The sequence below is a fragment of the Poecilia reticulata genome, chromosome 10 (assembly GCF_904066995.2).
Source record: "Poecilia reticulata chromosome 10, P_reticulata-male-v2, whole genome shotgun sequence".
Lineage (NCBI taxonomy): Eukaryota > Metazoa > Chordata > Actinopteri > Cyprinodontiformes > Poeciliidae > Poecilia > Poecilia reticulata.
Genome location: NC_088839.1, coordinates 31,879,295 through 31,894,022, shown reverse-complemented (window position 1 = coordinate 31,894,022; position 14,728 = coordinate 31,879,295). Strand labels below are relative to the sequence as shown.

The following is a 14,728-nucleotide window of genomic DNA, read 5'->3' as shown; positions in this document are numbered from 1 at the left end:
AGAACAATTCAATGTTTTGAGCTTTTAATTAATTAAAATTAGATTTTTTTTTAAACTTTCTAAATCAGGCTGGTGCAATGAAATATTTGCTTATTTCAGGTTTCTTGTTCACCATTTCCACAGGTAATACGCCTGCCTGTCTCTCTGTGCTCTGAAGTTGTATTGTGGGGATATAAATAAGTAAAAACCCATTTGAGTTCAGGTGCAGGGCATGTTTGTTTTGACTGCTTTGGAACTGCATTTGATCAGATTTATGCTCAGAAGACAGAATGATCCGCTCTCCGTGGCTTAGCCCCATTCAGCTCAATCCAAAGGGCTGGACAGCAGGCTGTCTGTCAGAGCTGGAAGAGAGCATGACCTTTTATCACCGCTTCATCATTCGATCCTTTCTGTGCTGAGACATCGCCCAAGAAATCACACTGACACCAAATAAAAACAGGCTGAAACAGATAATCTGAGCCTCTGTCTTTTTAAGGTGTTTTCTCAATAAAAACTTTATTTTTTCCACACAGCAGCTTTCTGTCATTCCTCTGCCTGCATGGAAGCTTAGAAGGCAAAATGTGCAGCTTCCACTTGTCTTTGCACTCATCTCCCTGTTGTTAAAACCTTCTTCTTTTCTTTACTTCCAGCCTCTGTTTCTATTTCTGGGGGAAAAGAGATTTGCTTGTTTAAAAAGAGGGAGAACAAAATGAGAGCACAACTGATTATTTACTCTGTTCACAAGTTTAATGCAGTACAAAAAAATGTGGGTCAATTTTTCAGTCATATTTTCACACTGTTATTCATTAATTAATTTATAAATGTCAGTTTCAAACTGAATGTTCAACTAAGTTAAATATTTAGTTTACAAACTGAATAATTTGCTCCAAATGAATTTAAATATTGGCTCTACAAAGTTATAAAGAAATACATTAAAGTGCATATGATGAAGTATCACACCAGGCTAAATATTTAGCTGGTTGGCAATAACATGCGGCTGCACAGTGGTGCAGTTGGTAGAGCTGTTGCCTTGCAGCAAGAAGGTTCTGGGTTCGATTCCCGGCCCCGGGTCTTTCTGCATGGAGTCTCCATGTTCTCCCTGTGCATGGTGGGTTTTCTCCGGGTACTCCGGTTTCCTCCCATATTCCAAAAACATGACTGTCAGGTTAATTGGTCTGTCTAAATTGCTCCTAGGTGTGTGTGCATGGTTGTTTATCCTGTGTGTCTCTGTGTTGCCCTGTGACAGACTGGTGACCTGTCCAGGTGACCCCGCCTCTCGCCCGGTACGTTAGCTGGAGAGGCACCAGCACCTCCTGACCCCACTGAGGGACAAGGGTGTTAGAAAATGGATGGATGGCAATAACATGCTGGACAAACAGCCAAAAACTGTTTGAATTACCTCTTTTGTTTAGCTTCTATATTTAAACTTTTGCTGTTATATTCTGACTCAAATCCAAACTAAAATAATTTGTAAATATATCATATTTCTCCAGCTAATGCACAAACCTTCTCTAGTGGAAATGTAGAGAGAAAATCTTATGAACTTACTGAAAAGGTCACAGAAAGTCAGGAGAAGAAAGGCACATGAGTTATATTATCCATTACACAAACAAGTTAACCCACCATACCGTTGTTAAATAATACAACAAAAACTGCTTCTCCCGAACATCTCCAACCAGCATTAAACATGTAAGATGTGCACAAAAGACCTGAAAGACACACTCAGCTTTTAGACATGCATTAAAGCAGCACAGCGGATAAATAAGGCTTGCAGCTGCAGACGCAGCACCAGTACAAGGGCATCAGGGGTAACTGATGCACTGTGAAGTGAACTTAGAGAGCAGGCTGTAATTCACTGAACAGATTCATAAATTAGGCCTTGACATAGCAGAACGAACAAAAAAAATACGTTTGCTTCTGTTGGCCTTGTGTGTTTCTGAGTAAAAGTCAGCATGCTAACAGTTTTACTTGGAATTTTAGCAGCAAATTTACTAAACTGCACTAAATATTGATTCTCCAACAAGTTAGCAATTTCCCAATAAAAGCACCTGGAATGAATCCATTCCCTTTATGCACTTAATTAGTTCTTTTTAATATTACTATACCTACACTGCCTTTTAAAAGTGTTCATACTGGCTTGCACATTTTGTCACATTGCAACTTTCACGCATGTTAATGCAGTTTTTATGAATATAGCTGTATTGAACTTCCAGTATTCCATGAGACACGTGGAAAACGCATCAAACATTCAGTTCAATTCAACGTGAAATTAACTGAACTCAAGTCATCCAGGTGTCTTTAAAGACTCGCTGTAGATGGTAATGCTGTGAACGAGGATCTCATGTAGCTTTTAGTCTGGTAATGAATCTGAGGAGGTTTATGTATTAGAAGAGGTGAATCTGATCAGAAGTCTACAGAACGAACCTGGAAAAAGGTTTTCTGTTCCGCTCAGACCAAATGTTACATCACTGTTAGCCTCTTCAGGGTTAAACCAACCCATCAAGCTGTGGAGATGATTTTCCTCACTTTGCTGTTGCTGCTCAAATAAATTTTGACTTGACCGACACCTTTCACATATTTTTAGAAGATAAATTTGGAAAACTTTCTGGTGGAACTTGACTCCATATTATTAGCAGAAAAACTGCCTACTGGCAGAGTTTTGAGGAAGTATTTCAAGAGTTGTGAGTGCATTTGCAAGGCGCAAAGATGTTTCTTCCAAAGTGATATTTTTCTTTCCTCCTTTGGCTTGTTTTCTCTCTGGGAGCCGCTGGACAGCAGAAAGCAGGGGAAGTGAAGCGGAGCTTAAATGCAAACATAAATCACCAAACACTGGCCTCCCTGTTGCTCTGCAGCCAACACTTCACACCACCACTGTCTCTCAGTGTAGTTTGGAAGACATCAGCTCTGAAAAGAAAACTCCCAGGATTAACTCCAAAGCTCCGTCTCCTCCTCAGACAAAGACAGAACAATCAGGAAGCTCTTCCTTGTTGTCAGGCAACACATTGAAACGACAGAGAGCTCACTTTGTGAGAGAGGAGGTCGGTGTTGCAACATAACGCAACTCTTACTGTACTTCACCACATTTTTAATGGAAAAGGTTACCTGCAACACCACTGTAAGACAGATGCATTGTTAAAGACAAAGACCTCTGCTGTGATTACTTTCCTAATGTAGTGTGGAGTTGCAGGGGAAGCCGGTCATAATGGAATATTCCTGACATATGTGTGACTTCAGAGTGGTGGGGCTGTAATATTAATAACATAAAGCTGCTATAGAGGGGACTTTTATCATGATGGCTTGCATCTGCAGAAGTAATTAAGCTCTTATGCTGGCGGTGTGCTTTAATCTCCCCTTGGAGCGCAGCTACTGGGAAAAGCGTTGCTTCTCCGTGTAATGGTTACACTTTAGCTCCACTCTGAAGAAAGTGATTGTCATGATTGCAAAAACTACAATAAGAAGAACCGAGTAGAAAATATCATTTTAAAATCAACTGAAGAAATCATTGACCCGGGTTTTATGTCTAGCTAAAGGCCATAAAACACTGTCACTCCCTAAATGAAGCCAAGGGAAATGATTTATCTTTTCTACATAATCCCGATCACCCACATCATTAGTTATAATAAAATGCTAATAATGTATCATATGGCTTCGAGAGAAACTCATTTGTCACATATTCATTTGAATAAGACAAGAATCTCTGCATCCATCCTCCTAAAATGTGGCTCTGACAAAGAATATTACATCCAACAATGTGGTTATAATACATCTTACAGTGTAAAGAATAGAGAATCATTTCAGACCGTATCTGAAGGGACAGGCGACCCGAGGCTTCCTAAAGGAAACGTGAAATGATGTTTTCAGCTCATTCATAAAGGAGAAAGAAGACACAAAGGAAAAATGGGAGAAGGATTTTTTTCCATAGCAATAAAAGATAAATCTCTGATATCCTGTGTTGGTTGAACCATAATTGGATTGAATTAGCAATACAAAGACAAACGGCATTGAAATGGATTACATATAACTGGATTTATATCGGACTTCAATCTCTTTCATTTATCCTTAGTTGACTTTCAACTGAGCTGAGTTATGATGAGACCCAGGACTCCGCCCCCACCTGACCTCTGACCTCAACGTCCTTCCTACAGATGGCGCTCCCACACTGAGAGGAGTTTCTGCTGCTCCTTCAGCGATCAGGTGTTGAGATTTGAATGTAGATCAGTTTTTGCATTTTTAGCTTGAGGCTCCATGTTCCCCTGGAACTAAAACCTGCATTTTATGCCTTTTTTTGTTCTTTTTAATAATTTTAACAGAGAAGCATGTTTCCATGAATTACCAAACATTAATGTCATTCATAAAAATGTATGAAACCATTTCTTGGTCTAATACATAAAATTCGAGTCGAGTACTTGAGAGAAAAGCTTTGCAACCAACTTTCTAACGCAAATTGATTTTATCCCCAAGCTTTAACAGTTTTCAAACACTTCACAGTTTCTAGCATTCATGTTTCCCTGGAACTGCGTAATGGGATGTTTTCGTCTCTGTGCTCAGAAGTGGCTCAGAGTGCAGGAAGAAGTTAGAGGAGTGAAAACTAGAGATGTAAAAACAGATAAAAGCAGCTAACACTTCCTTAGAGACCAAAAGACTTTTTAAAAGATAATGGGCTGCTGCTCTAAAATCCCCAGGTTAAGACCACACCTGCATCTGGTTTCACATTTAGAGTCAGAAGTGTGAATCCCAGAGGCAGCAGCTTCAATCTGTGTCAGATTCCTCACTAGCTTCCATTTTAAACCACTCTAAGAAATTGAAGAGCCATGATATGATAGATATTACTCCGCCGCTGTTGTCAGCTCGGCTCTACGTACTACCATGTTATCTATTACCTCCTATAAATTCCAATTATCTCTCTCGTCAGATAAGATCACACACAGAGGGAGCCCACATGTCACCGTAGCAACACACATCCAGAACAAGAGGCAACAAAAAGTCTGGTACCAGTAAAATAATCCTGTCCTTGAATCTAATCTGAGCCTCCGCCGCAGACAAACTCCACTCCAGTGTAATTAAAGCTGATTTAGAATGATTTACATGCTACGGGCAAGATAAAATAAACATGATTAGGTCAGACAAATACTGAGGTCGATTTTTCTGAAGGCTTGGAAATTAATAATACATTTCATGTGATAAACAGTTGCGCCGTGGGCTCCAAGTGTGGAATGCTAAACAGGTTTCTGTGCCAACCAATGAACTGGAGCCCCCTGCTGTTTCCCAACTTCTTTGTTAATTATGAAAAGATGTCTCTTAAGGCACTTGTTATCAGTGGAGGAAGCTGCTCAACAGTGTTTGGATACAATATCGATAATTTCCTCTGAGACTCTGTCGCCTATTTCATCTCTGTTTGTAGCAAACACTTTCAAACCCATCACTCTGGTGCAGTTTTTTCTCTCACAAACAAATAGTTGCATCTGTTTACATAGCAATATTTCCTAAATGCAGAAATAACAGTCAGGTGCTAATTTTGTAAGACGTTGTGCTGTGCGAATAGGCATGCACGGCCCAGAGTACCGAGTAATGATGCAAAATATGTTCAGCATTTTCAGCAATCTCCCAGATCTGGGACAGGCTGTTTACAGTGATTTCCACCTGAGGAAGACTGGAACCTGAGTGAGAGGAAATAATGCCCCGCTCATTGTGAGCTGCTTATCGCAGGCACTCAGCAGTGTCATCCTCCAAAATTAGCTTGTGCTGTCTGAGCATTATCTGCTGCAGATAAAATAAGGAGGTGGGTATCTGTTATACATTATTAATCTTGAGATGTGACAGGAAACAAAGCAAGAAAGGAAGTGCTAGCGTCAATTGAATACAGAGAAAGGTGTGCAATGTGAGGAGAGGGCCAGATAAGTTCCCACTGAATTCATTTTAAAGCTCAAATTCTGGAGGCAAAAAAAAAGAAAAATAACATTTAGCTAAATGAGGTTGCTGCTCTCACCTGGCACAGCTGCAGAATTAGGTCGGTGGAGAGAGCGGCACTCGCTCCAGGTAAAGACAAGTCAAGGAGATAACAGTCCCCTCAAGACTGGCAGGAAATCATTGCAGTAAGGAACACACACATAAATACAGTTAAACACACACACACACACACACACACACACCAGACTGACATGCCTGGCTTTTTATTTTTGCATTTTTACACCTAATTCATCCATTTTCACCTTTCGGCAAAATTCAAATAAGCTGCCGTGAGGACGACTCTGTTTTTTATGTAAATATTTACAAAATATGTTCTGGTTCAGAGTGTCGTTGCAGAATCATATCATTAATAGCTGGAGGTCTAAAAAAATGAACTTGGATGGTGTTTTGTCTCTTCAACAGAGTACCTCTTATATAAGTCATTTCTATCGTTTTATGTTTTAGTCATTCAGTAAATAGCTACTTATCCTGGGCAGCTATACAGGAAGTGGCTCCAAATGAGGCTGACTCAACAGACACCAAAGAACATATACACAGAGTCAATTAGCAATCTGCATGCATTTGGATTCCAGGTTCAAATGCACTTGCTGGGAGGCTGGATAGATAAATTCTGGTCTTCTGGTTGAACCAGAGTGAGATGCTGCTGGCAGCTACAAAATGCATAAATAAAAAAATATCCTGTTTCAAACATGATGTAGCACATTGACAAAGGTCATCATTAAGTCCCAGATGAAATATGAATATTTCAGACTATCACACAGAAAAATCCCAGGACATACAGACATATGCTGCTGTGACTCGTCAGACAGTTTTGAAATGGAAGCTCCTTATTTTCAGTGTTTTTGATGCTGTTTGTCTTGTGCATTGTAACAAACTATAAATGCATAATTCAGCTGTCGCTGAGCTCACGTGTTATTTGTGCTACGTTCACGCAGCAGGCGAATGCGACCCGTCTCTGGACGTAAACAATGGCTCACAATTAAACTGATGAAATTATGAAAGCAGTCTGTCAGAGAAACGCATCGCATTGAAATCCCTCCAGGTCCGACTGCACAGCCAAACAGACTTCTCTACAGAAGCTGTGACCAGTGATCCACTAAAGGATGCTGTATTGTTCATACTTTCTGTCAGCTTCCTTCGATCTGTAACGATCTTGTGCCAATATGTCGGCTGCTGTTGCTCAGCATCTTTAAAATCGATCCATGACTACCTCTGTAAACAGAGCGTTGCTGTGTGACAGCGACGTTCTTCACTTTCTAGTCATAAACTGAAGTCTGATTGCAGTCACATTTAACTAGCAGCATGAAGGACCATAAGAAAAGAAATTGCAATAGAGCATCAAGACCTGCGCTGTGAACGTAGCCTTGGATTTTTATCTGCGTTGTCTGACATATAGAAGACGCTTCACTAAAGAGTTTCTAAAGTGACCTTTAGAAAATCTTCTGGACTTCTGCTAAAATCTGCTAAACGCAGACACACAGCGAGAGAAGACAGGTCATTCTACGGAATAACTCAGAACCTCTCGTTTTATTTAATGTCACATTATTGAAATGCCTCAGTGCATAAACCCCCGTTAAAGTCTTTATAATTCACTTGTCTCTAAATTCGATAGATTAGATTGCTATAAAGATCCCAGCCTGACAGAGATGACCAGCTCCCTCCCAACACAGAGGCCACAGTAAAGCCTGAAATCTCTCTAAATCTCTGCTGCCATTATCATAGAAGAAATGCTACAGGGAGATTCAAGGTCCTTCAATGACAAAGACGGCAGAATAAGAACAGCTCAAGTCACTGGGAGCAATGAGTGCAAGCTGAGGTCTCTGCTGGCTTTGCTCCACCAAACAGCTGCCAAGCAGACAGTTTAAAACATGAGTCAATATCCAACATGACTAACACTGATGATGATGATCCATTTCTGGATTTTTCTGTCTGTAGTAACGGATTCGTCATCTCTCATTGGGGCAAGTTATATTTTTTGTAACAACTGCAAGATTTCCAAGAACTAATTTTTTTCATAATTTTCCACAAGGTGGTTTCAAAGAAAAGCTAATTTAAACGAGCTTTTAGTGAGTTTAATAAACCAGCTAATAGAAAATGCTGCTCAAACATGGAGGGTTATTATGTGAATAAGAATGAAGCATAAATTCATCAGAAAAAGAACAAACAGCAGATCGAGTCAACCAAAAATCATTTAACATGCTTCCAAATAATATCAAACACCAGAATATTAATATCCAGTTACTGACTATTAGCATGTCATTAGTATTCTCCAATGCTAGCATAAAGGGCTCATAATTGCACTGAAAAGCTGTAAAGAAGCATGCTCTATTTGGTCATTATGCTTGGCATTTTAAAGACGCGGCACATCCCACACAAGTGTTCACACTTCTTGTGCTTGATTAGACCTCTTACTGTGTGGCCATGAAGACTGTGTGTCTATCTGTCGCCTGCTCAATTCTCCCGTTAGCAAAGGCCAACCTTCATGCTTTGTGACATTTGCTGACATCACATAATTCTTGAAAAAGACTAATACAAGTGACCAGAGGACTCATTAACTAATGCTGATGCCAACTTCTGGGACGTTCTGCTCCGAGAAAACTGCGATTAACCGAGTCAGAAATGTGCTCTGCAGCGATTCTCTTAGAGAAACTTCCATGTTTTAGGTTACATGGTTTAATTAGTGGGAGGAGCTGGGATGGGCTGAATTCAGCTCAGGGGAATATTAGTCTGCTGGTGGTGACTTATTATAATAGTGAATAATTACAAGTGAATTCAAGTGCATTTTATGATATTAGCTTTTCTTTTTTTAGCTATTCAATCAACTTATTATTAACTTATTACTTATTATTATGTCTTGACAGTATAAGGCTGTGAAAAAAGTTGATTCCTGTTGTTGGAGTTCATTCGTTTTGTCTCTGGGCTCCTCCAGGTCCGTTAACCAGTTTCAGGACCCGACCAGAACCCCTGGTTGTAAAATACCTTGAGAAATAATGAAATTTGGTTTTAAATAAAAACAGGCTTCACTGCCGGAAAATAATAAAATGTTACAAACCATATTGCTGGGATGTGAGACCATTAGTAGGACGTATTCTAGGGAGAAACTCTTGCATCAATTCTTTTTCATTGTGAAATATTAATATGGGCTGTACAGTGGTGCAGTTGGTAGGGCTGGTGCCTTGCAGCAAGAAGGTTCTGGGTTCGATTCCCGGCCTGGGTCTTTCTGCATGGAGTTTGCATGTTCTCCCTGTGCATGGTGGGTTTTCTCCAGGTACTCCGGTTTCCTCCCACAGTCCAAAAACATGACTGTCAGGTTAATTGGTCTAAATTCTCCCTAGGTGTGAGTGTGAGTGTGCATGGTTGTTTGTCCTGTGTGTCTCTGTGTTGCCCTGCGACAGACTGGTGACCTGTCCAGGTGACCCCGCCTCTCACCCGGAACGTTAGCTGGAGAGGCAGCAGCTCCTCCTGACCCCACTGAGGGACAAGGGTGTAAGAAAATGGATGGATGGAAAATATTAATCTGGCCCTAACATTGATAGAATGGCTCTTTTAGATAGGAAATCTAACTTCACATTTAGTTGCTACTTTTCACACTAAAAGAAGCTGCAAGTGAAAACTAATTATTTTACAACCGATTTTATTTGTACTCCTAATTAACCCCGACATCAAATAGAAGAGCCAAGCATCATTTTCATGTCAAGGTTTTCACAGAACTATGCAAAAATAATAAGTAGTTTCTAATAAAACAATTATTTACTGTTTTTACTGGCAGAAAATTCAATATTTTAAATAGGACCATGTTTAACCTAATGTCGACAGATCAAAGCACCTGCCAACTGAGCAAACTGTTCAAAAAGAGCAAATATCTTCGATAGCAGCTGTCATCCTTCAACATTTGTGCCACTAAAACGTATGAAAGTCTTGGTGTTTTTCTGGTTTTGCAGTAAAGTTTTAATCCAAACTGTTTGTCATCTGCAGCTTATATCATGTCGGCTTTTGTTTATGTCTCATTTCTAACATAAAGCAACATTTTTCCTTTTAGCTGCAGAGGGAAAAATCAATACGCAGAATAATGATGATGTTGTCTGAACTGCTACTACACCTTTACATTCACTGTCATCAATTTACAACACAGCCGTTGGACCCCAGCACCAGTTTTTATTCATCTTCTCCTCTTATTCATTTGTTACAAGCACTGGTGTGGAGGCGAGAGAACATGTGTGTGTGCCAGGGGCTCCAGGCGCGCGAGTGTGTGTGTGTGTGAAAGAAAACGAGAAGGCAGGAAGAGAGAAAAACATGAACGAAAAGCTATTTGGAAAATTAAAGTTGAGGAGGGGTGATGTAACAGACAGGTAGTCGCAGTAGATTACAGAAAAGGACTGTGATAATTTCTGACAGTTCTGTTCAGTACACTACACAACTACAAGCAGAAACAAAATAAAAACGACTTTGGCTGAAATGGTTGGTGCTTTTTCCCAGCCTGCATAATGATAGAAAAGAGAGGAAATGTTCTTACTTCAAGGCGGAGATAAAAGGATTTGTAAGGGTACGTAAGTACAGAAGAGGAGTCGAGAAGGGATCAATAATTAATTTACTTTCAACAGTCAAGGGCAATTAACACGCTTTTTTGCCTGTTACGCGACTAAAAGACCCAACGCTGCAGCTCCAGTCCCTAATCTCAATGACCACTGTCGCAATCGAAGATTAAACAGCCAACAAATCGATGTACACAAGAAGACAGAGGAAAATACACATGCTCCCCTAAACACTGGAGACTTGGATTAAAGGCAGTTTTGATCAGTCAAAAATCATCGAATTTAAAGGATTTTGTGGCATTAACCTTTACTCCATGTTTCAGAACAGCTCACTGTTTCACAAACAGATATATCTGCTCCATTCCTGGTCACATGGAAAACCTGAAGGGAACCAATTATTTAGAGCAAGTTCACAATTATTAGTATGTTAGTATGTGTAACTTGATCAGTTTTCCAGAGAAATCAGGTGAAGGTTTTATCAGAAGGTGAATTCAAACCTCTGCGACACTGGCTGCAGTTATGATCCATATTAAAATGACTGGTTGATGATTTAAACTTTACAATACTGCCTGTGCCTGCTTTGTGTTTTAACAGCGTAGAAAGATATTGTAGTGATATTAAGTTACATTAAAACTGACACAGGAAACATCTCCAGTGATTAAAATGAGAAACATCAACATCAGGGAAAACAGGCCTTCTGCAAATAACGTTCCACCATTAACTTCCTATGCATCTGGAACGGTAACAAGACACCATCAGATGTTTTCACAATGTCACACAGTTACTTATTCTCTTATTAAGTCATGCACACACTCAGTCTGTCCTAATGAAAATGACCTCTCCTCATTAAACATTCATTTTCTTACCATTAAATTTGGAAAAATAACCAAATGAAATAAAACCATGATGTCATAGCAAATGTAGAATACCCTTCATGGTGCTGAACGTAAACACTGAAAATGAACTTTATGTTCTACAAAATGTACATTGATGTTTCACCAACCTGAAACGGACTGGTGACCTGTCCAGGGTGACCCCGCCTCTCGGCCGAAACGTTCGCTGGAGAGGCACCAGCACCTCCTGACCCAGTAGGGACAGGGGTGAATATAAAATGGATGGATGGATGTTTCACCAACATATGTGGCAAGACAAAAATAACCCACACTTACTGTCTGTTTCAGATTCTTGATGATATTGCAATTGTGTGCTCAAGTCTGAAATATTGGTTCTGTGTGATCATCATGTGCTGCAACCACTGAATGATTTCCCAGATAGAGATCTCCCCTCACTTCACCGCCTTCATCAGCATTTCTTATACAGAATATGTTGCCAGGGAAACACCATTTACGCATGATGAGCTGACCTCAGAGTCGAGATCAAACCCTGCATAAGAAGCAGCAGCAGCAGCTCATCTCGCCACTGTGTCAAACTGATGCAAATGTGCTTCCAAAAAAAAGTGGGGCAGAAATCCTAACTTGTCCAGAGAGGCAGCCATTGGAGATGGATGATAGCTGAAGCTTTGGGGAATAAATTTAACATAGGTTGGATTCTGGAGCTGTGAAACCAGAGATAACTGCTGATCAGACAGGAGCAAAAGCTCATTTCACTATAAGAAGCTGCTACAGGATCCTTGTTTCCTGCCCACATTCAGAACGAGTGCTTTCACCTGCAGGCAGCTTATTTTTATGTACAGAGCTGCTCTGAAGTTTGCATGATCATCGACATGAATATTACATTAACTTTAGTCTTTTAATTTCAAATTTGAAATGTTTTATTTACGGTTTGGAATGGTTGCACAGAATAAAACAGCAGTAAATTTAAAAAACAAGAATCAGTGCTTCATTTTCAGTTGAATGTAGAGTTTCTGTAATCGACACTGGTTCATAGTTACACATGAAGGCTCAGATATTTACATACACATTCACTTATAAACGCCCCTAACAAAGAAGCAATCGTTAACAAGTGATGATTCTGGTGAGATATTTATCGAACCCAAAACCAGTAGAGTTCATATAACTTGATCGGTTTCCTGACATGTCTTTAAGAGTGGAAGAAAAATTATAAAGATAAGCATTTTGTTCAAACTCTTCTCAAATAGTCAGGTACATTGTTGACACTGAAAAACAACTGGATGTTCTTACAGGCTAATTATGTATCACAGTCACTCATCCAAATGGAAAAATTCAGGCTAACATTCAGGAACGGTGCTGCTAGCCTAACCTCAAAATGTTTTAAAATATTTTAAATATGCTTAAAATTCCCTGTCCTGTACAGAAATGAAAAAAGGAGGAGTCAAATATACAGGCAAGATTTACACTTTTTTTCTTTATTATTATTATTATTAGATGTAAAATGTTCAGTTTATTGATTATATAATGTCGAGAACTGAAAGAGAAGAAACAACAACGTGTTTTGGCCCAAACTGTCTGGAAGAGAAAATGATTTCTAATGCATTAATAATTTGCAGTATGTTTTTATTTTTAAAAAAAGCTGTGAAAGTTTTTGGATGCAGACATAATGAAGAATCGTCCTGGTTCTTGTGCAGCCAGGATCCATTATGGCTCAGGACGGTGCTGTTTTTGGACAGTTGACATTTCAATGGCTGACTCAGAGCGTTTTTCTCAGAGCACTTTCCTCGGAAGTGATTTTTATTCGTTTTGACGTGGAGGACGTACCAGGATGTTTGTCAGCTTTCTTCAGATTGTGTTGGTGGCTTCTGAGCCAGGTCACGAATGCATTCTTAAAATAATAACCTAACAGCTGCTTGGTCAAGTTGTAAAAACATGTTTTTCATGCTGATTATGTACAGTTTCAGGTATAAACTTTGTCTGGCCTCTGTGTATAAATACAAACTCAGAAACTGTTTTGAATCAAATTTAGCTGTTATTTTTAAAAACTTCAACATGAAGTTTCTGTCGTAAATAATGGCGTACCACAAGGTTTTGTCCTTGGCCATATACTATTTTATTTCACAATTATTTATATTTTAAACTGTATTTGTGAATCTTGCATTTTAACATCAAAGGGCTAATTTTCATCATTAATATTTATTTTTTTCTATGAAGTGTAGTTGTAATTTTTCTACTTTCTTTTGCAAATTAAAATGAGTAATACGTGGCTACAACAGTACAGTGTATTCTCAGTGTACATTAAGTATTACTAAACTTTGAAGCTTTTCCATAAATTTTGAAAAAGAAAATTTCATTAAAAATGTATTTTATTTCTATAAAAAAAATTATTTTCTATACAACATTTGAATATATAGGAATGTGGTAATTTACAAGTAGTTGAAATGAAACATTGAATATTTGAGACTTTAATTATAATTTAAAACAATGTGTTGTCTGAAATGCTGCCCTTTGCGCTGACAGCATCACCGTGGTTAGTTTTCTTCTTTTGTTGCATTAACGGCAAATCTCAGTCGAATCACACCATGACTTTCCTTAAGTTAGCAGAAGACTGTGACCTTTGACCCTTGTATTGAGAGGATGCACATGAGAGAGGCTGCGTGTCTCTGTCTTGGTTCTGTGACCTGCTGTGACCTTGTAAGTTTTACTGCCGTTCAGAAACCTGAACAGAATGAAGCCTGAAAAGGTAAATAAGTTAAAAACATTGCATAACTATTTCCTTGACATTAAAAAAATAAAATAAAATGAAACCTTACAGTGAGCAGACATTAATATCAGCATGCAGATTCCATCACTTTGTTCAAGGGCAACCATTAAGGAGAAACTCTCACTTCAATTCAGTGAACTGCTAAATAAACCTTCTTACTGTGTTTTCACTTTATTGAACAACGTCATTGTGGAAGTTCAGACCCACAGAGTCCATTTTTCTGTGGAAGGACAGTCTGCTATTCATAGAAAAGGCTCAAATGTCTGGGAGATTTGTTTTTGTTCAAAACATGTTTTTCTCCGAAATGCAATTCCTTAAATAAGATTTTCTCTTGAATAATGTAATGTTACCTGGAATTATTGTTGTTTGGACTATGCCAGGTGAGCATGCTGCTTTCTTTGGACCATATGTTCAAGAACCAGTTGTGCTTTCCATTAAAATATTCATCGCTGTATGAATTTAGGCTGCACAGTGGCGCAGTTGGTAGAGCTGTTGCCTTGCAGCAAGAAGGTTCTGGGTTCGATTCCCGGCCCCGGTCTTTCTGCATGGAGTCTCCATGTTCTCCCTGTGCATGGTGGGTTTTCTCCGGGTACTCCGGTTTCCTCCCACAGTCCAAAAACATGACTGTCAGGTTA

General features: G+C 39.2%; 1 long non-coding RNA gene across 1 annotated transcript; it reads right to left on the bottom strand.

The window, feature by feature from the left end:
* Positions 1-13,778: 13,778 nt before the first annotated feature.
* LOC145553046 (uncharacterized) lies at positions 13,779-14,377 on the bottom strand. Its single transcript, XR_014089225.1, has 2 exons — positions 14,143-14,377; positions 13,779-14,064 (listed from the first exon to the last, which is right to left on the bottom strand). It is a non-coding gene; the product is annotated as an uncharacterized LOC145553046 (long non-coding RNA).
* Between the last annotated feature and the right edge of the window lie 351 nt (positions 14,378-14,728).